Raw genomic sequence first — 22,622 nt, 5'->3', positions numbered from 1 at the left:
CCTGAGCTCCCTTTCCTAGCAAATGAGGCCCTGGATCCTGGGCAAGGCTGGAGATTGGCCAGGGCTGGCCAGGGGAAGGGGTTGGAGAGAACAGGACCAGAATTAGGTGAAGGGCCATCATCATCTATGACTCCTTGACCCCAGGCAAGTGTTTTAATCATAGTGAGGCTCTGGGAACTCTGCAAAATAAGAATGGGGATGATTGTTCCAACCACTCGGGCAGGTTGTTAAGAGGATCTCATGAAATGATATCTGTGAAAATGCTTTGCAAACAGCAAATGAAATTAGGGAGGAGTCAGTCTATGGGCATCTTGGGGAAATTGAACAGTTTTTCCAAACCTCCAGAGACAGTCTTCTCAGTGTGTGGCTTTGAGCTTTTGTTTGAAATGATATGAATTCCCAGAACATCAGACACACCCATGGTCAGATGTAAGTACTGAACACACCCAAGCCAAGGGTGCTGGGAATCCTGGCCCCTCTCTACTCAGGGTCGTTCACCTTGGACCCGTCTTCCTTCCACGGGTACGATCAGCTGCCTGTGTGAGGTGTCAGTTACAAATACCACATCACCAGGACCCAGAGCAGCAACCTAGAACCCTCATCCATCATCCTTCTCACTCAGTCATCAGATGGAGGCAAAAGGAGACACAGGCATATTTGCCCATTTATCCAAGTCTTTTAGGCCATTTGGGACATTTCCTAATACCAAATAATTTTGTTCTTGAGAAACTTTCAGGAAAGATGGCTGAGGCTAGGTTTCCTTCCTGCTGCCTGAGCCCTCAGTTTGGCACAATGTCTGCCACCATCTCTCCTCCCGGACACATTCTTGTGTCTGGAGGGATGGGAGGGGCATCAGAAGAATCCAAGACCAGCCATAGCAAAATACAGGGGCTCTCTCCTGGTCTGGCACAGCAGTGATGTCTGGTTTGGATTGGACCCCAGTTTCTTTGGCTCCAGAGAATCCTGTTTAGCTGGGTGAGGGCAGAGCTGGGCAGCTGATGGAGAGAGTGCATTCACTCAAGTCGGTAGAGGACATTTCCTGAATGCAGGGTCCAGCACTAAGCATTGGGGATGCAGAGGTGTGAGAGGCAGCATCTGCCTCAAGGAGTGTTTAAGAGCTTCTGCCTTGTGGTCAGAGAAATCAGGGCCTGAACTCCAGGTCTGCCACCTCCATAGGCAACACTGTGGGCAACTTAGCATTGCTAAGCCTCTGTAAAGTGGGAATACCACTGTTTCCCTCTCTGAGCTGTTGTGAGGATAAAATGAGATGATGTCAATGTAACTGACTCTATTGGAGCCACAGCCTTCTTTTTCTCAACCCCCTCCTTTCTGCCTATTCATCTCACACCCCTCATCCTGGGATGGTATCTCAGGCTGAGCCCAAAGCATTGCCAGTCCCCTTTAAGCATTAGAAATGTCTAGTTCTCAGAAACTGATAAAGTACAGACAACGCTAATATTAAAACTTCAATTTCTCATCCAATTCAAAGCTCCTCTCCTTCCCCAGCTCAGGCCTAAGCCAGACCCGAAGCTGCAAAATGAGGGGCATTTCTTCATTCTCAGAGTCCCACTCCCAATTGCTCTGACACCCCCAGGGCTGCAGCAGGAAGGAGCAGAGGAAAGTAAGAGCCAAAATGGTCTTGCAAATTCACTGATGCTGCCAAGATCTGCATGACAGTTGTCCAAACCCTGGCTCTGTCCCCCATGAGTACTTCAGTGACTTCTTCCAGAACCCCTCTGCTGGGACCTCCAACTCGGTGTGGCTCCCAGGCACCACCTCCACATGTGCACCTCCTCCCCCTCACCTCCCACTTTGGCGCAGGCATTGCCCTGGAAAGGCTGTCCGCTTGGGCAGGGCCCTATCAAAGGGGCTCTACTCATCAGACTCTCCACACTGCCCACTTAGCTGGTGGGAAACCCAGCATCCTTACCCCTCCAGCCCTGGAACTGTGCACCACATCCACCTCAGCCCTTTCTCCCACCTCTACCAGCCTTTCTCCTTTGGACTTTTCCAGTCTTGGTGCCTCCAACTGCCGAGGGGTGCAGGTTATGTTTTCTAAAAAATTCTCTCACCATGTCCACTCCCACAAAAGCTCAGGAAGGCTCGAGATGTTTCTTCAGTTCAACAATCATTCGGCTGGAGGGTGGGGCAGGGCGACGGGTGATAGGTCAGTTCCCCTCTGGCAAACAACCCCAAACTTGGGGTTCAGCTACCAGGAAATGCATGCCCCTTCCCCAGGAAGCCAGTTTTCCTCAAAGAGTCCTCCATTCGCTGTGATGCTGCTATCATGGCTGACACAGGCCCTTGCTCTGAGCTGGGCGCTGTTCTCAGGGCTCTGTGTATCCAACTGCCCGGTCTCTATCCAGGAACTCATTTAATCCTCACAGCAGCCCTATGCGGTTGATACTGTCATCTCCCCCATTTTATATGAAATGAAAGTACAGAGAGGTTAAGTAACTTGGCCAAAGCCTCACAGCTGGTATATGGCCCAGAGGGATTTGAACCCAGGCTATCTGGCTCCAGCTTCTGGCCCCTAAACATAATTTTCTAGTAGCCTCTCTAGTCTTTTTCTTCTGAAGGCTGGAGGCAAAGAATGGAACAAGGTGACATTTCAGGACGTGCAGCAAATGCGTGTAGCACCCATCTTTGGAATGTAGGGGTATTTATCACTCGTTCTCAGCTTTTGGTTGACCAAAATTCCACAGACAATAATAGTCAAAGTCCCACTTAACAAACTGTTACATACATAGATCTCTTAGAAATTTGACAGCCATTCATTTACAATAAACAGAGACTTCAAGGCTCATGGTTTGGAAGGGAGAGGACTAGCCAGGAAAAAGAGCGTCACAGTGCAGTATAGATGCTGTGTGCCTGGCTTCATGTCATGGATTTCACAAATATTTACTGGATACCTGTTATGGGCTGTTAGGGGTTGAGGATATAGGGGTCAAAATGGACAAGGTCTCTTGCCATGTGCAAAGTCCCTGCAGTTGGAAGGGAAAGCATCCTCTAGAAAGAAAATATTTCTATTGCCTTTTGCTACACAGCAGACTACCACAAACTCAGTGGCTTGAGATGACAACCACCATTATTTGCTCATATTCTGCAACTTGGAGAGACCTCAGAGGGGATGGCTCAACTCTGTTGTTTGTGTATCTGCTCGGGTCTCTTAATCTGCTGCATCAGCTGGAGAAATGTCCGTAACGGTGTCACCCACATGTCTGGTAGCTGGTGCTGGTTGAGAGCTGTTGTGCCTTGATTTTCTCTCTTCCTCCAGTAGTCTACATGGGCTTCTTTACCCAATAGTAGGTGGCTTCCAAGAGGGAGGTCCCAAGAAGATGAGCCCCATTATGCAAGGCTTATGGCATCTCTGCTTGCATCATGCTTGCTAATGTCTCATTGGCCAAACAAGTCACAAGGCCCAGCCCAGAGTCCACAGGAGACAGGACCACACAAGGAAGGCCACTGTTGGAACAGTCTACCACAGAAGGCTTCACAGGATGTCTGAACCCACCAACAGCCTGTTGCAGGTAACTGGATCTGGCTGTGCTCCTAGCACCCATCCTCCCTGTAGAAGTTCCAACCCAGAGGGTGGCCCTAGAGAGAGGGCCCCAAGGCAGAAGAAACAAGAAACTCTTCCTGATATATCAGGCATTGACCTGTGTTATCACCTCTGGCATCAATTTCAAGAGACACCAAGCAGGGTCCTTGTCTCAAAAGTAACCCCACTTCCTGTCATCTCTCCATTGTAGCTTCACTCTTTGGAGGGGGATACATTCACGTTGACTGGAATATATACTCTTAGTTAATGAATCAGAGCCCAACTGGGTGTAATTTGGTTTGTAATGCACAGTTGCAACAGGGTCTGTCTAAAGCCCTGTTAGCCTGGAGGAGCTCTTAAGGGCAGTTGACACAGAATTAGTCAAATGGGTTGGAACAAATTCTGAGAGTGTAGAAGAGCAGCGGGTTGGTCAAGAACATTCTGGGCTTGCTGTGGTGGGTCGAGGACCAGCTGTGAAGGGAAGTCCTCAGTAGACGGCAGGAAGAGGAGGTAGAAGGGTGCTGGGGATGGGCTGATACGGACCCAGTGGGCTAGTTGCATGGATTGGGGTGGGGGGCTGAGGTACTGCACCCCCTTATAGATCTCCCATCACTTTCCCTTTCCTCTGTTTCCCTAATCCCAGGGATTTTTCTAGCAGGGGAGGGGCAGGAAAATCTTGCTCTTGATCCTGAATTTCTCCTCCATCTGTTGTCAGCCAGTTCTTTCTTTCCCCACTGGGTCTCAGCTTTTGGAACTCAAAGCCGAGAGGTTCCCCTTTCCTTTGCTTTCCCCCATCACATTCTTTCCTGAGGGAATGGATACAGAATGACTGGCCTAATTGAAGGGGGCAAAGGGCCAGAGAAATTATAACGGGGAGAAACTTCTGTTGACATTTCCCCAAATTCTAATCCCATCACATAAGAATGCATAACCTAACCTTACACCGACACTTACATCGGTCTCATCCCTTTGGGTGGGTTCAACCATAGTTAACAAACCCTTGCATTGTCTTTGTAAATTCAAGAAGCACTCCAGGTATCTTTATAGAGACAGTGGGCTAAGTAGGAGCTACCTGACTCTTGTAGTCAAGATTCTGGCGTCCAGGTAGGAAAAATGAGGTAAGTAACTGCCCTCACAACCAGACTTTATTGGCAACACAGCTTTTGCAGGAGGATAGGAAGTGACATGATCAAAATTGTATTTGGGGAAGATTAATCTGGCAGCCACATATGAGACAGGCTTAGAGGTGGGAGATCTAATAATAGTGGCCATGAATTATATTAGCATCTAGAGTGACCCTGAACTAGGCATCTGATATGATCACTCTCATTTCCTCCTCACACATCTTCGAGGCAAATTATTATTTTCCAAATTGTGTGGATAAGGAAACTGATGTCAAAGACATCTAGACATTTGACCCAGGATCAAACTGTGGTAGAGTCCAGATCAAATTCAGATCCATCTGAGTAGCCTGTCTGTTCAAAAACTACTACCCTTGCACAGATAAGAGACAGTGAAGACCAGAACTAGGGCACGGGGTGAATACAGTGAAGAACACAGTGGGACAGAAGACCTGCGTCAGAGAATTCAGAGGATGTGGTGTCCAAGTCCGTTAGCCAGGGCATTTCTCAGTCCTTCCTGCCTGGACCACCCACCACAGGCATTGAACTGTGCTGGCCCTTGTGCCCAAGACAGTGATGGAAGGCAGCTACTCCAAGGAGGCAGACAGGCGAGGAGAGGCACAGTTCAATCTGGTCGTACTGGGGGTAACTTTATTGTTCTGTTTTGTTTCAGAAAACTAATGAATCCTACACATTTAATACGCTAAGAACGGAAAGTAATTATGTATTTTCTTAAGTCCATCTCTTCATCTGTGTATTCCTTACTTCAAGTAATCGGGACAGGAGGTGCAGGGCATAAACAGAGAACAGGAAATCCTGGGGAAGACATTCATTACTATTCCATCCCCACAGCAGTGCCCTGCTATAACCCACTGACCACTGAGGCGAGGTCCAACCCATCCACCTCGTTTGGTTTCTGCCCCTTAGCCTACACCCTGCAGAGTAGACATTCAGCGCGAGCTTTGAGTTCGTGGTGTTGACAGTGCCACCCAAGAGACATCAGACTGCCTAGTCCAGATTCTAGATTCATGGATGGGTTACGGGTCCTTGAGCAAGTCATTTAATGCCTTGGTTCCTCCATTTCCTCCTCTGAAGGACAGGAGAGGAATGCGACTTAATGTCACTTGGCCATTAGTAAGTCCAGTGAGTTCTACCCAGGGGACTTGGGGCAGCGCACTTCGGAAGTGTTAGCTGTTATTGCTGCTGCTGCTGCTGCTGCTGCTGCTGCTGTTGTTATTATTATTATTATTAAGCACCTGGCTCCTATTAGGTTCAGCTACCTTGTCTCAGCCACAGGCTCCCAGGGTTGGTCCCTGGGATGCTTAGGTTACTAGACACAGGGCTTCACGAGACTGAAGCTTAAGCTCATTGATGTGAAGAAGCTCACAGTTCTCTGAACCTGCTTGCTTCCTACCTTTTTAGCTTCCTACCTTTTGCTATGTTTGGCTCTGTGCCTAGGGCCTCGCACTCTGAAAATGTCCCCATTTTTTCAGGCACCTCTTCTCCTCCAGGGACACCTTCACCAACCCCTGCTTTGATCCTCTCAGTTATGTTCAGAAAGGATACTTCAGCTGCCTCCAACTTCTCCTGCTAAGTGGGCGTACAGATGCTTCAGGAAAGTACTCAGACTTCCCTCCCAGGCAGGCAAGAAAGGTGAGTGGTAGCCCTGACCAACATTTTTGGGGGGACCCTAGAAGCACCATCTCTTGCACCCCAGAGGTCATCCCTCCCCTTTGGAACTTCCTGCCAGCAGCTATTTGATCTGCTTTTGAGTTAGCCCCAGTCACATGGTACAAGACGTTTGATCCTCCAGCCTCCAGCCTCTCCTGTGTTAGTCATTCTCACACTGTCCCTACAATCTGATGTCTCTTTGTCTGTGCTGAGGTCACCCCTCAGGTCACCCATCCTAACTCTTGAAAGCATTTTCTCCCTGGCTCACCTTTGCCCATTCCTGGTCTTTCCTTCCTCACGTCCTCTGGTCACATCCATCTGATGCAAACAGGCAGCATTCATGCCAACTTGAAGAGGCTTATCTTGACCCCGCTGACCTGTTTAGCTTGCATCTTAGTTCATTATTTCCTTTTCCCTTTCAAACCTTCAGATCTAAAAGTGATTATGTCTGCAGAGATAACCTCCTCCTCTCCCATTCCCTCCCTGAACCCTTCTCTCTAGCTGGTTTCCACTTCATGGCAGTGCTGAAAATACTCTCTCAAGGGTCCTCAGGAAAATGCTCACCTCCAAACCAAATGACTGTTTCCTAATCCTTAACCCTCCAGACCTCTCAGAAGTACGTGTCTGCGTTGACACAAGCTTCTCCTTCAAAAGCTGTTCCCTTTTTGTTTCTCTGGTGCCTCACTTCCCTGGTTCTCCTACCTCTCCAGAGGTTTTCCTCTGTGTTTTTGGTGGGCTTATTTCAAGGCCAGGACCCTTTCCTTTAGTGATCACATGTCAACAACTCTTTGATCTGGAGCTGCCTACAGGATATTTCCACTTGGCATCTGACTACCAGCCATCCAAGAAGTCTCAAACTTAATGAGTTGGCACCAGCCCAATAGCCTTTCCCACTTAACCTCTGTATTTCCATCAGAGGTACTATGGTTTTTGAGGAGTGCGGCTTGCAATCTGGATTCACAGTGACCCGAGCCCTTGCTCTCATCTCCAGTCCCACAGACATATGGGTTCCTCCCCTAAGGGTTTCTTTCCATTTCCCCCATCATCACAGCCATCCACCTAGGGCCTCCACATTTATCCCCAGATAACCACAAACTGGTCTCTCCCTTTCCAGACTGCCCCCAGCCCCATGCAGATGTAAACTCTGCCTTGGCTGGTTATTGAGTGATTTCAGGCATCCAGGTCTCATTTCCCCAAGACTAGGGGACAGAAGTGGAATCACCTCCATTCAGCAATCCCAGCAAGGGGCCATGTCCATAAAAGACACTCTACAGATGCTTTGGAAATGCCTGCATGAGTGAACTGTCATTAGCTGTGGCCCAAGTCGTGTCTTTTCAGTAGTTGTTTCCAGGGCAGTGAGTATCCCTGGTGTGTACCCTCTCTTTTTCCCTGGCAGCAACGGGTCTACCACTCCAGTCAACTTCCAGACTCACTCTGATCTCCACTGATGACCTTTGCTTAGTCCTTATGCTCCCCAATTTTTCTTAGCACTATCTTGCCACTCACTGTAAACATCTTCTGGTGTAGACTGTGGCCCTTTTATTTCATTGCAGGAACTTTCTGAAGTCAGGCACTACATCGATTTTGCCAGTGCTGAATGGAGAAGTGTGTGTTAAAAAGGATGATAATCTCCAGAGCCAGCACACCAACATTTAAACGATTATGCTCTCATTATTCCTCGAGGTACCCAAAGTTCTCAATGCAAAATAACAATATCTTACATTTTTCTGAATGTTCCTGTTTGTGTGTGTGTGTGTGTGTGTGTACGCGTGTGCAATAGGAAAAAATTACTTTCAAAAGAACAATGACCAACTTGGAATGATCTTAGTTTTGCTCCCATTAGCTAAAAAAAAAAAAACCAATAATGACAAATGCACCCCTGAGTCCCCAGGAGGTGATTAAAGCAGTCATGCTCCTTGCCCTCGGGGAGGTCATTACCTTGAAGAGTGCAGCAGCCTCTGCAGTTCCTATTAATGGTACATATTGACTCTATCTATTTTTGAAAACCCTTCCCTTCAGGACGTGGCTTGTCCCCCAAGGCCACCAAGCTCTGCATGGCCCACTCAACCTCAGTGCTGAAGGTTATGACCTGTAGGCTGCCCCCAAAGGCTGAAGCCAGGCTTGCACTTGACCTCACAGTGATGAGCAGTGAGACTCAGTCTGTAGGGATCACGTGTTCTCAGAGGGTGCCAGTGACTTCACAGGAGACTGTAGATCCCAGGCAAAGAGCCCAGGAGGTGCGATTCACTTGAGATGATTCAGAAGACTCAGAAGTATCAGACCAGAGGCAGTGTGGCTGGAAACGATCTCTGCTCTGATACTTGGTAGCTGAGGGACTTTGGGTAAACTGTTTGTCCCCAGGTCTCTGTTTCCTCATCTAAAAAACATCTACCTTGCAGGGCTGCTGTAGGGATGAGCGCGTCAAACAGGATTTCAGTGCTTGCTTTGTACCAGGCACAATTCCAAGCATCTACATCCATTAAGTCGTTTAATCCTCTCAACAAACCTCTGAAACAAGTAGTATTATGATCCCCATTCTACACTGGAAGGAAATGAGAAACAGAAGGGTAAGTAAATTGCCTGAAGTCACCCAGATGATAACTGATCACTATTCACGAAGCCACTGGCACAGTGGAGCAGCTGCTCCAGGAGGTTCAAGTCAATAGAGGAGACCAGCTCGGAGCGGGTGAGAGCAGTAACATCTGTGACACTCTGATGGTCTAGAGAAAGAAACGGCAATTGGGCAAAGAGCACCCTCTGATGTGTTAAAATCAAATTTTGTTGTTTTTTTCCTTCCTCTTAATGCGATTGTGTGAGTTGAACCTGTGTATGTGTGTGAAGGAGTCTGTCTGTGTGTGTGACAGGAACGAGGAGCCTCTAGGGTGGGGTGACACCCTCCACGTACCTTTAGTCCCTCCACATCCACTGCCCCCCGCCCCTCTGCCTTCAGACATGGGTGGGTGACCAGAGCCTTAGGAAAAGTTCAATTCATCCCTGATTCCCTCTTTTGCTACCATTCCATTTCTTCTCCTTCAAGCTAGCTCAATTTGATCTGTTTTATCCTTTGGGGGTTCAAGTTAGGTCTTGTGGAGGAGGAAAGATCTCTACCCCTTTATAAAAACTTTAAAAATCACCAGTGAACACATATTCTCCACATAAGGACCATTGAGACCAATGAGGTTTTTAAGAAAGTTGGGCAGCAAACAGTTGGAGGTTTTAGTCTCCAGGAAAGACCTAAAGGTAGTAATGCAATAGAGATCGCCATTCATCCTGCAGACATTGATGAAGTGCCAGTCATGTCCTAAGATTCAAAGTTGCCATGATGCGGTTTACCAGGGAGCGAGAAGACAAACAGGTGAAGGGCAGCGTGAGGCGGGGATGAAATGTGCTGGGAAGACCAAAAGGAGGGAGTACTGAAGCCTCACACCCATTAAAGTAGCAACAAAACTGCTAGAACGGTTTTGAAACTATTTCTAAACCAGTTTCGCTACCTGGTTTGATCATCTGCTTCTGCAGAAACCCTGTTAGAAGTCATCCCACAACTGACTGCACTCACCCTAAGACTCTAGAAGTTCCCCACTCAAGCTTGCACAGGACTGACCCAGTTCCTGACTCTGCCTCCTTAGTACCAACACAAGGAGTGAAAGCCTGATATCAGCCCTTGATTTATACTTTTCAGCATCAGTGGGCTGGAACTTGTATTGGATTCATGTACACAATGAGACACAATAATAAAGAGTCGCTGTAGAGTCTTCCTTTCTGGCCAGAACAGCGTGGGGGGAGCAGGGGAGGTGGGGGGGCGGGAGGTGATCTCTTCACTTTGAAGGAGCCAGGGGTGGGTCAGGTGGGAAGCCTTTTTTTTCTTCTTCTTTTTCTTTTTTTAAGGTGGAGCCCTTATGATGGAATTAGTGCCCTTACAAGGGGAGGAAGAGACCAGAGGCCACTCTCTCTGCCACATGAGGGCACAGCAAGAAGGCTGCTGTCTGCAAGCCAGACAAAGAGCCCTCACCCAGCACTGAGTCTGCTCGCACCTTGGCCTTGGACTTCCCAGCTACCAGAGCTGGGAGAAATCAACGTCTGTTGGTGAAACCACCAAGTCAGTGCTGTTTTGTTACCTAAGCCTATATGAAGGGTAGGCAATTTCCTTCAGGTAAGAATTAGGGTCTGAGATGTAAGGAGCTTAGAAAACGGGGAGTCTTTGTACTCTGTTTCCTCTTGCTTGTTTTAATACCCAGAGGCCTCCTTGCCACACCAGCACACCAGAGTCAGTAGGCTGCGACTTTGCTGGGCCTTGAGGCCTGAGCTCCTCTGGGACAGGCTTATGATTCGAAGGAAGAGGTTGAAACATTGGGCCCTTCTGAGAACAGATCAAAATTGAACTCCCTCTGGAGACAGGACTTGAACAAATGGCACTCAGAGGGGAGGCCAGCCAGTGGGTTAGGTGGAAGAGAGAAGAAATACCTTAAGACTCCAGCCTGAAGGTGTCCCCCTGCCCTCCCGCCCCTACCCATAACCAGCAGCACTTCATCTCCAACAAAATATGAATCAAGAAAGAGTGTTGGACACACACGGTAATGAAAATCCATGATTCAACTGTGCGTTCATAATTATTTCATAAATAAATGGCTTCTGGAGAGCCGCATCTGTCTCTCGCCACTGAGCGCCCATCTTTCATTAATGTATCCCGGCCCGCACAGAGCTGGCCCGCGAGCCCCACTCACAGCCACCGCCTCCTCTCCATCACTGTCCACCGGTAGGTTTTTTGTGGTTCAGAAAGAGCTGCAACCCCACACTCCTCCACAAGACTGATGGCTCGTCAATAGCATTAGCCGGCATTACGGGCCGCATCGGGGTAGAGCAGAATCAATACAGCCAAGTAAAAAGTCTAATAAGTTGACATGGCCATCCTCAGCAGGGCTTGCATTACAAGAAATGAGTTTTCTTAAGGAATCAGCGTCAGGGTTCCTTAGGTGCCCCACACCCAGATGTCCTGACTAAGATTTATGGCTTTGTGTTGAGTTGATCGAGCAAGGGAAAAGTGAAGTGGTACCTGGGGTTACCTGCAAAATGAGGTGGGGCCCTGGGCCACTCTGCTGATAGGGAGGGAGGTGCGTGGTTGGGGTCCCTTTGTGTGACAGGGCTCCCCATCAGCCATCCAATCCTATGGCTGTCCCGGCCCCAGGGGTGGCCCCTGCTGAATTATGGGTGGTCACTTCTCCTCTGGGGGGCTGCTTGGCACGCAGTCACTGCCACAGTCCCCTCAGAGTGGCACTACTGATGCCCCATCCTTCTCTCCTCTCCCACAGAGTCACCTGCAGCTGGAGCAGAGAGGAAGATGCAGCAGATCTCTCACTTTGATGAACTCGGATGCTCATCTTTTCTCATTTGTCTGGTCAATGGAGGAAGGCCCTCGTTGAGTCACGTGAGGTAAAAGCATGAGCCCTAGGCTTTGCTAGGCTCAGTCATTTCAGAGACCACTTATCAGAGGCAGGTTTCCCTGCAGGCTTCCCGTCTTCTCTTAAAGGGACAGCCCAATGGTACAAAGCCGTGGGGAGAATTCAAGTAGTCCCAGGAGAGCGCTCGCCTAGTTAATCTCACCTCTCATGAGCTGAGACAAGCCTTTTGACCTCGAGTCCACCAGCAGAGATCAAGGGCAAGAGAATAGTGTGGGCATTTCAGAGGAATGAGAAATGGTCTCTGTTACCCAGATTGCTGATGGGATAAAGAGAGGACCCAGGCACATGCAGAAAAGGCTATTACATCAGGCAGGCTGAGATTCAGGCTTACTCATTCATAATCAAACGACTGTATTGAGAACCTACTATGTGCCTGGCTCTGTTTGAGGTACTGGGGTAGAGCAGTGACTCAAAGAGACAAAGTCCCTGCCCTCAGGGAGCTTACACTTTTGTTGGGGCAGCAAACAATGAGCACAATCACATAAGTGAACACAGAGTTTCAGGAAAATGCTATAGAGAAAAATAAGGCAGGTGATGGAGACAGAATGGGAGCTGCTGCTTGAGTAAGAATGATCAGCAACGGCCTCTCTGAGGAGGCTCCTTGGAGCAAAACATAAAACGAGGAGCGAAAACAAAGTGCAAAGGTTTTGAGGAGGCATGTCCTTGGTGTCTTTAAGAAAGAGCCAGGAGGCCAGTGTGACCGGTCCAGGGAGGAAGGAGAGACTGGCAGGACATGGCACTGGGGAGGAAGCCAGGGGCCAGAGCCTGTAGGGTCTTGAAGGCACGAAGGACTGTAGATTTCTTTCTGCATATGGTAGGAAGCCCTTAGAGAGTTTTGAGTAGGGGGTTGACATAACATATTTTTATTTTATCAGGATCGTTCTGGCTGCTTTATGAGAATAGTCTGGGGGTTGGGTAAGAGATGACGGACTCAGCAGTCAAGGGAGTTATAAGAGGTCATAGGATCCTGGGTCCAAAAGATTTGTTTTTAGAATGATGAAATCAAGAGATGATTTGGGGGCATGTCCAGTATGAGATGCCAATTATTTTTTTTTCCTTTTTTTAAAATTTATTTATTTTATTTATTTTTTATTTTTTAACATTTTTTATTGATTTATAATCATTTTACAATGTTGTGTCAAATTCCAGTGTTCAGCACAATTTTTCAGTCATACATGGACATATACACACTCATTGTCACATTTTTTTCTCTGTGAGCTACCATAACATTTGGTGTATATTTCCCTGTGCTATACAGTATAATCTTGTTTATCTATTCTACAGTTCTGAAATCCCAGTCTATCCCTTCCCACCCTCCGCCCCCCTGGCATCCACAAGTCTGTATTCTCTGTCTATGAGTCTATTTCTGTCCTTTACGCTTTGTTTTTGTTTGTTTGTTTGTTTTTGTTTTTGTTTTTTAGATTCCACATATGAGCGATCTCATATGGTATTTTTCTTTCTCTTTCTGGCTTACTTCACTTAGAATGACATTCTCCAGGAGCATCCATGTTGCTGCAAATGGCATTATGTTGTCGGTTTTTATGGCCGAGTAGTATTCCATTGTATAAATATACCACTTCTTCTTTAACCAGTCATCTGTTGATGGACATTTAGGCTGTTTCCATGTTTTGGCTATTGTAAATAGTGCTGCTATGAACATTGGGGTGCAGGTGTCATCCTGAAGTAGGGTTCCTTCTGGATACAAGCCCAGGAGTGGGATTCCTGGGTCACACGGTAAGTCTATTGCTAGTCTTTTGAGGAATGTCCACACTGTTTTCCATAGTGGCTGCACCAAACTGCATTCCCACCAGCAGTGTAGGAGGGTTCCCTTTTCTCCACAGCCTTGCCAGCATTTGTCATTTGTGGATTTTTGAATGACGGCCATTCTGACTGGTGTGAGGTGATACCTCATTGTAGTTTTGATTTGCCTATTAGTGTGCGAAAGAGGTAAGTCAAGGATGAGGCCAGTGTGTTTTTGCCTGAGTGAAAGAGTAAACACTGGTTTCTTTTCCTCAGGTGGGAGCAGGTCTGAGCAGGCGAAATCAAGATGATTTGGGAGGCGTGCTGAGTTTGGGATGCCTGTCAAGTGCAGATTAGAAGACATGGCTGTATATCCAAGCCTGGAGTTCAGTGAGAGTATTAGACCAAAGAGATAAACTTGGAGGTCATCTGCGTATTGATGATGGTAATATTTAATATCACCTGCCTGGGTGAGATCACTTAGGGTGAGAGTGCAGGCAGAGCAGAGAAGCAAAGGGACCAAGGGCTCTGCTTTGAAGGACTCCAGCACTCGGAGGACAGAAGGATACGAGGGATCCAGCAGCGGAGACTGAGGAGGGGGTCAGGGAGGTAGTGAGGGTCTGAACAGAGTGCTGTGAGATCAGCTCAGAGGGAAACTGCTTATATCTGGAGGTGGTAGGAATTGAATACAAGCCTTGAAGGAGGAGACATTTGCAATAAGATGTGGGAAGGAGGAGGAAAGTTTGTCAGGAAATGAGAGTGGAGATTGAGGGCAGAGAGAACAGTGGGAAGAGACAGTGAGCAAAATGGCAGGGTGTCCAGATAGGCTGGTGCATGCAGCACATGGGGGGCGAGGATGTGTGGGTGAGAGGGAGCCCAGAACGTAGAGTCTGGAGCCAGATTCTGAGTGAGCATGAATGACTGACTGCATGTGAGGGGGAAGTGATGGCAAGCTGCTTGGAAACCATGTCGACAGCTGTCAGAGAACATGGAAACCGTGTATTCCCCAGTCTACTTAGCAGGTAAGTGCCTTCTACAGTAGGTTGAATATCACTCACCAGTCCATTCCCCCATTTATCTGAGAACCACAGGAAATGCTCCTGTGATTCCAAGAAGCCTAAGCTCTTGAAAATATAAAGAAAAATTAAATTGCCAACTGTATGGAATGAGTCACATCCTTCTGTTTGCATACATCCCTTCAACAAAACTGAGCTAAAGCTTCTTTAAAAACCTGATGCATTTGCCTGATGATTTATCCTGTGAAACAAATGCTAACATATTGTTAACTTACCCACAAATATCTACATTGATTTGATTGTATATTCATCATATGTTCTATTTTGAAGACCCAGTGATTGTCAGTTCTGCGATAGCTTTGGTCAAAAGCAATAACGTTTTGACCTGTGAAAAGACCTTGTTGGGTCTTCTGGGAGAATAAAGGCTTATGCAATAATGTTTCCCTGGAAACTTAAACTCCATCAGGCGAGAGAGCACAGGAAATAAGGTACAATAAAAGATCCTGAAAGAAGAGCCTCAGAGTGGGGAGACATCACCGGATGAGGGTGGCCGGGAAAGCAAGGGCACCCAAAGGACCAGCATTTGGGAAGGAGGAGCAGCTGCGGGAAGGAGTGACAGCATCATTTGCTGAGTGCCCATTTCAGGTCAGGGAGTGTGGTGGGTGCTTTAAGGAAAAAGAACAACTCCGTGAAGTAAATACTATTTCCTTTCATTTTAGAGTAAAGTAAAACAGGAAGGTTAAGCTCTTGCCGATAGAAGTGTAGCTTTATGAGAGGGTGGGGCCAGCTCCCACTGTAGGTCTGTCTGCGCACCAAACCTTAATTGTTTACCCTCCAGAAGAGCTGGCTTGAGTGAGTGGACGTGGGAGTGCAGGGGAGAGGCAAACAACTTGAAAGGCACTTTGGGGCTAGAGGGCCTTGAACATCGGGGCCCTGTTAAACTATGCGATGGCACCATGGCTGCCCCCCTCCACCCCACCAACAGTGGTAGGGAGTAAAGGCCGCAAATGAACCCCAGGCAGAACTTCAGTGGAGTGAAAACAGGCAGGACCTCCCCAGCCAAAAAAACAGGACTGTCACTGACCCCTCCAGAGCCTTTGCGTGAAGTAAAAACACACACTTGCCCCTCCTTAAAACTACTTCCATCAGTCAGAAAATCTTCAGACAACTCTAATTCAGTAAGAATGGGACACATAGTTGCCACAGGCCAGAGAATTGTGGTAATAAATAAATACCTCCATGATGTGAAGGGCGCCTCTTAAATATGACACCCCAAATGATAACTGAGAATCTCAGTTTGAGGAAACAATGAGGAAACAAAATTACTGGTGGAAGGGCAACATAGTATATGCTTTACAGAGGTAATTTGTAAATATGTGTTAAAACTTTAAGCATATATAGCCTTGGACCCATCAATTAGTACCTAAGAATTAATTCTAAGGAAATAATTGGATAGGTGTACGAATTCATGTGCAGGACTGTTCATTGCTAACTGTTAATATAAACAAAGAAAATCAGAAACATCTACATTTTATAAATAGAAGACTAATCAAGTGTTACAGAATACATAATGGAATATCATATCACTGCTTTAAAAATTTAAGTTTAATCTCTATGCATCAATATGGAAAATTATTATCAATTTCTAGTTAAAGAAAAATATTATGAGAAAGTTTACAGTACAGTACCATTATTTTTTAAGTTTATACATAGAAGAAAATCTGGAAGATTACAAACCAAACTGTTAACAGTGGACGTTGTTGGAACGTGGAAGTGATTATAGGTAGCTATCCCTTCCTAGTTTTTCTGTTTATTAATTATTTGAATTTTCCATTGAGTAAATATTACTTGTGTAGTTAGAAAAAATAAATAATTCTTTACTGAAAAAATAAATCAAGGTCATAAATGAGGAGGCTTTGGGGGAGGACATTTTCAAGTTAGTTTATCCTTAACCAAAATAAACTAGTTGGATTAGAGTTAGGTATGAAGACAGTCTATAGAAACCAGAGAAAGACCAAATATTGAATAATCTCTGGAGAGAAGAGAATGTTTTAAACATAAAAGCAATGCAAGGACTTATAAAGGAACTTAATTTTTTATGTATTTAACGAAATACAAATTTTGAAACTATCTTCTGTACATCAAAGGTCATCATGAGTAAAACCGGAGAAAACATTTCACAACAGAGAGAGCGGTTACTGCCATTGATACATGAAGAACTTGCTGAAAATGTTAGGGAAACAATATGAACTCAATTTTTTAAATGGACAAATGTAAGAGATAATACAATACAATACAATACAATAAATATACTTACAAAAATATAAAAAAAAAGTAAATATGTTTTTAAAATCCACCTCAAATTGAGTAATTTACCAAAGGAGAACACAGCAGGAGATACCTTTCCTCTTGTTTTCCCTACTGTTCTATCAACAAAGACTTAAATGTATTAATAGTACTAGAGAACGTGAGCCTGGCATTCTCCACATACTGCTGGTGAGAGGGTTAAATGTTCCTAATTTGAGGGAAATAACTCATTTTAGGTGTCTACACCTCTTGGTCTTAGTCCAGAAATCTTTCCCGGGGAAATAGAGAAAAGACAGCAAAATTTCACATATCAGGGTCTTCACCATAGTATGTTATATAACAGCAAAGAAACAAATAGAACTGAAATCTTCAGTAGAGGAATGGCTGACTGTATTGTGGAGCGATGTTCTATGGAGCACTGTGCAACCAGGATAAAAGCAAGTAAAACCATTTTCCAGAACTTTCTTTTTAAAGATGTGGTTGCATCTGCAAGATTACAGTTTTGCTGTGGAGGTAAAGCTGTACCCGTAGAAAGAGAAAGAACTGGTCAAGGTAGTATGTGGTGCAGGCCATAGGTGCTCTCAGGATTTCAGAGCAGAAGCAGCCCAGAGCCCTGTGGCAAGTTGCAAACACACGCACACCCTACATGGTACAACTATAGGAGCATCGCTTTTCCTGCTGCTCCGTCCTGTGAGTTTTTGCTTTCATTCTTCAAGGGAAGATGGCCAGACAGAAGGTGGGCTGGACAGACAGAGATAACACATGCCCTTTCCATTTAATCCCTACTGAACACAGGGGTCCCATAGACTCAAGAACAGCCACTCTCCTGCCGGGAAGCTCAGCCCCACAACAGAAGCTGAAAGGAAAGGACAAGGCTCTCTTTACCCAGACCAGCAATTGAAGGCCATATAGGCGTTCAGAAGCACATCTCCTGCCAGAATCTGTCTGGAACAAGCTTAAAATTATAACCAAACTCTGAAGAGCCAAGAGGTTGATCTGATGAATGTATTCCCTTCTGGTGCGGCTTTTCAAACTTAGACCCAGTTGGTCTGGTTTTGTTTGGGTTTTTGAGTTCGACATCTGTGTCCAGGATTCAGCGCCTCATGTGAAGAAGACAAGAAAGTTCTTTGGTCATTGTTGATGGCAGCCAATTAAATTAATATGGATGAGAAGTCGGAAGTGGGGACATATTCTGCTTCCTTTTCTGTAGGGGGAAGAAAACAACATACGTATGTGAGCCCTGACCCGGTACCTGGCTGTTTCTGTTTGTAAATAATTGACTCAACACTGATTCAGGTTCTGTCACCTCTAGCTTTCCCCTAAATCAACACAAGCAACAGAATCTTGCCCAAGGAAGGCATTAACTCCAGCCTCTCTATGGGCCTTTTGAATCCCTTCTACTTGGATAATAAAGGAAAGAGCTTCCCCTATTATAATTTGGAGAGGAAGAAAATCGGGAAGGAAGAGTGTGGTGTTTTTAAAGCAACCATGTCTGCCTTCTACTTGGGGGGCTGGGAGAACTCATCATGAATGAGGTTTTTGTTAAGAGGCCATGGTGAGGCACCATTCGAGTCTGTGACATTTCTATTAGGACTAAGCTGACACAGGGAGGAGCAGATTTGTTCTGCATAATAAGCAAAAGGTGTCCTGCTTGGGCAGACAGATTGTTCTTTAGGGAGATGGTGGGTGAGGCCACCAGCACGGCCCAAACCCAAAGTAGGACGAGAGAATATATGTCTCCTATTGCTGCTGTAACAAATTACCACAAACTGGGTGGCTTAAAACAACGCCAGTTTATTATCTGGTGATGCTGCAGGTCAGAAATCTGTCAGTGTTTCATGGGGCTAAAATCAAGAAGTTGCCAGGGCTACATTCTTCACCAGAAAGTCTGGGTGAAGTTTTTCCGGGCTTAGGTTGTGGGCAGAATTCAATTTCATGAAGTTGAAGGACGGAGGTCCCCATTTTCCTTGATGACTTTCATCCGCTGTGGTTCTCAGCTCTTAGAGAAAGCTGGCTCCTGCCTGCTTCCTCCATCTTTGAAGCCAGCTAAGATGCCCGTCCCCTGGTGATTTAATCAAACACTAACCTATGTGCTTCTCTTAATGGCGCTTTACAGATGAAATTGTTTACTAATCAGCTAACCTTAAAATAGAGCAGCCTGTGGATTGTCCAAGTGGGCCCCATCTCATCACTTGAGCCCATAAAAGCAGAGAAATTTCTCCAGCTGGAGTCAGAGGGATGTGGTGGAAGAAGAAAGTAGAGGGGAGATAAGGGAGAAGAGAGATCAGAGAGATTTGACACATGCGAGGAGCTTAGCCATTGCTGGGCTCCATAGTCTGTATGTTCCCATTTGTCATGCTTCCGGTTCCAGGTCCAACTTCTGCAAGCAACAGTCTCCATGTGCTTTTTTTTTTAATTGAAGTACAGTTACGATGTGTCAGTTTCTGGTGTATAGCACAGTGTCCCAGTCATGCACATACATACACATATTCATTTTCATATGCTTTTTCATTAAAGGTTATTACAAGATAATTGAATATAGTTCCCTGTGCAATACAGAAGAATCCATGTACCTTTATAGTCTCTTTATAACTTTGATTGACTGAGGAGGCTCCCTGGGGCCAGGCATCCTTCCAGAAGAATTTCTGCAGCATAACCTAATGAGACATCTTTGCCACCCCAGGGCGTCACCATTTTCCCACCTCCGTGTTGGAAGTGATAGAAGGGATTGTGTCCCAATGACTCTCAGACAGCGATAGGCCTTTTTGACTGTCTGAGTGTGAGGTGTATTTTAAATGGCTGCTCTCCTTAAGCCACACCAGCTTAGGGAAGTCCGGTCTCTGCCCAGTGTTGATAGGCAAACTACTGAACAACCAGCATGGCCCAGCCCCGACGATCTTGATGGAAGCCAGCCCCAAACAACCCAACAGCCATACTGTGCATCCAAGCTAAAGATGGGCCCTGCCTTTGTCTGTCTTCTAGCCTTGGAACATGGTTGTATTCTTCTTTTGGGAAGTTAAATATGGTTCCTCACATAATGAAACCACTGTTCTCCAGATTCTTTGCAGCTTATCACAAGAAAAAAGCCGTCCTTCTGGAGATTATGCTGTCTGGCAATTTCCTATGGTCACATTCTAAGGAGGCCTTTGGAGAAAGCCTGATAGCAGTGCATGCTTGTGTTCCCTGCCTCAGACAGTTGGAAGGCACAAGGCAGAGACAGCACCGGGCACAGAGAGGTCAGCCTGGGCAGGAGGCAGGAGGCCTGGATTTTCATGGCACGGTAGCTCTTACGACCCCACGTGGGATGGGTCCGCGTTACGTGTCAGCCCTCAGTTACTCAGTCAAACGCTAACTTCGGTATTACTGTGAAGTTATTTTGTAGATGTGATTAAAGTCTACAATCAGTTTACTTGGATTAAGCAAGATTAGCCTATATCATCCGGACGGCCCTGATTCAGTTGGTTGAAAAGCCTTCAAAACCGAAGTGAGGCTTCCCTGAAGAAGAAGAAATTTCACCTGTGGACTGCAGCTCCCACTCATGCCAGAGAGTTTCAGCTGCCTGCCTGACAGCCTGGCCTATGGATTTCAGGCTTGTCTCACCAGCCTGCACGATCACGTAAGCCAATTCCTTGCAATACATCTTTATCCATATGTAGATTCTTACATACATAAAGCTGGTCACCTGGGGGAGTGCGTGGCCTCCCCACGCCTGTAAGCCTGTAGCGCCTCTCCGGGGTGGGGGCGGGGGAGGCACGAGCCCTCCACAGTTGGAGCAGGTGAGTAAGGATGGGCTTGCTGACTCCACAGTGATGACCGTAACAACAGCGAACATTCACAGGTGTTTCGTGTGTGCCAGAAGTCAAGTACCTTGTGGCTAAGAAGTACTATGATTAACCCCTGTTTGGAGGCCTGAACCTGAAGCAGAACCGAGCATGCGCTTGCTTAGTCGGGAGTGGAGCAGGCAGCGGGCTCCGAGCAGCCTGCCGCTGGCGCCCACGGCACCACCCTGCCCGCAGGAGCAGTTACTCAGGGCATCTCTCCTTCTTTCAACCTCAGTCCCAGGTAAGAATCTGTCCTGAAGGAGAACTTCAGGCTGCGTCGTTTTCTCCTGTAAAACTTCCTAAATTTTAGGGCTCGGACTTGGCTTGGAGGTGCTAGAACTCCTGTACTTTGAATTATCTTTCACAGTGTTACCAACCTCCTTGGTTCTAGGCGTTGAAGTTCGAGGGTTGTTAGAGGAAACTTTAGGCGCTCTAGGGTATGTTATGGTTGCTGGTTAACTGCACTACAATTTATGGGCTTCCAAACAACTGGGTAGGCATGAGCAAACGGCTGAACTATCCAGATATTTCTTCAACAATACCTGCTTGGGGTTGGCTCATTTGTTGGATGTACATGGATCTGTGGATCTCAGGGAAGCCAGAACCCTCAACCCAGAGTAAGCCTTTGTGTCCAAGGTCAGACCCTGAGCAGCAACGACTGCCTCCAGGTCCTCATCTTCCAAGGAAAGAGTCACTGTCACCAAGAAGGGGCTGGGTAAGCATCAGGCAGCAGGGGGGCTCGTCGGGCCCCTCCCCGCTTACTGAAGGCCCGCGGTTGAACCTCGGGCCAGCCCCCTCCCTCCCGGGATGGCCTGGTGTTAATTATGATGCAATCCCCCAGCCGTGCAGCCTCAGCAACAATTTCGGGAGTCAGGGTCCATGTGCAAGGCCATTAACACCAAACACGTTTTAATCCATAATTGTGCGAGATTTATTTAATTTAGGGGCTTTATTTATAGTTCGATCGGAATTGTAATGTATTTTCGGCCCTCCGCACTGGGATCTGTCAATTTTTACGGCGTCTTTTAATTGTGTTCTTCCAGGCCAGGTGCAAGCAGTTTTCCAAAGCAGGCTGGTCAGAGTCAGCCTCCTGTTACTTGATGGGGGAGGGGAGCGGCCTTGCACAGGCACAACCCTGGGCCACCATGAGGCAGGGACACTGACACGGGGTCCTTCGTCCTCAGAGAGCCCCAGGCCTCAGACTAGAGTCAGGAATCCCCCACCCAGCCTGGCCTCTCCCCTCCTGCTGGAGCTTGTGTGCTGAAAAGGAGCTTCCAAAAATCTCTCAACTCAAACCCTTCCGTCCCTTTGTTCACTGATCAAACATGTTCTGAGCACCTACTGTGTACCAAGCCCTGTACTCAGCATGAGAATGCAAAAACAAGTCAGATGGTGGCCCAGCCTAGAAGGAGCTGAGGGTACCACAGGAGGAGACCAAGAAGACCTGATAGGTTACCTAGTACCTGACACTGAGCTCCGTGCTGGAGACTCACAGAGGAGCAGGACTTGCAGGTTCAAAAGATTCGGTCAAAATAAATTTATAGGAGAGTCATTTGAGTGACTCTAATTTGTCTGGAAGCAACGTGAGGGGAAGCGAGTTCATCAACACCTGCAGCTCTGGTGCTGTCTGTGCTGAGCAGTTCTGCTGGTGAGGGATGCTTGACTTAGTTCAACTTCTTAGTCTTGTTTCCTTTTGAGCATTGGTAATTGTCAAACACCATGGTGGTACTTTTGCAACCTTTTATGCATCTTTAAGCATTAGTCTGTTTTTCCAAGTTATTTTCTTTGAAATCATGTTCTGCCACAAGCTATGAGTGATGGGAGGAGAGCACCAGAAATCGAAGTGAAAGAAAATGGGGAAATGAAATGAGGTACTGCCAGCCAGGAGCACACACTAGGAAAGGCTGATTCAAACTTAGCAGCAGGAGAATGTAGCCCCACCTCTGTGT

General features: G+C 46.8%; 1 pseudogene; it reads right to left on the bottom strand.

Moving 5' to 3' along the window:
* The window catches only part of LOC105095969 (small ribosomal subunit protein eS24-like), a 93,757-nt pseudogene extending 73,265 nt beyond the window's left edge, over nucleotides 1–20,492 (bottom strand).
* Nucleotides 20,493–22,622: the final 2,130 nt, after the last annotated feature.

The sequence above is a fragment of the Camelus dromedarius genome, chromosome 10, assembly GCF_036321535.1.
Source record: "Camelus dromedarius isolate mCamDro1 chromosome 10, mCamDro1.pat, whole genome shotgun sequence".
NCBI classification, from domain to species: Eukaryota; Metazoa; Chordata; class Mammalia; order Artiodactyla; family Camelidae; genus Camelus; species Camelus dromedarius.
The sequence above is the reverse complement of the archived record's forward strand: the minus strand, read 5'-3'. Positions and strand labels throughout refer to the sequence as shown.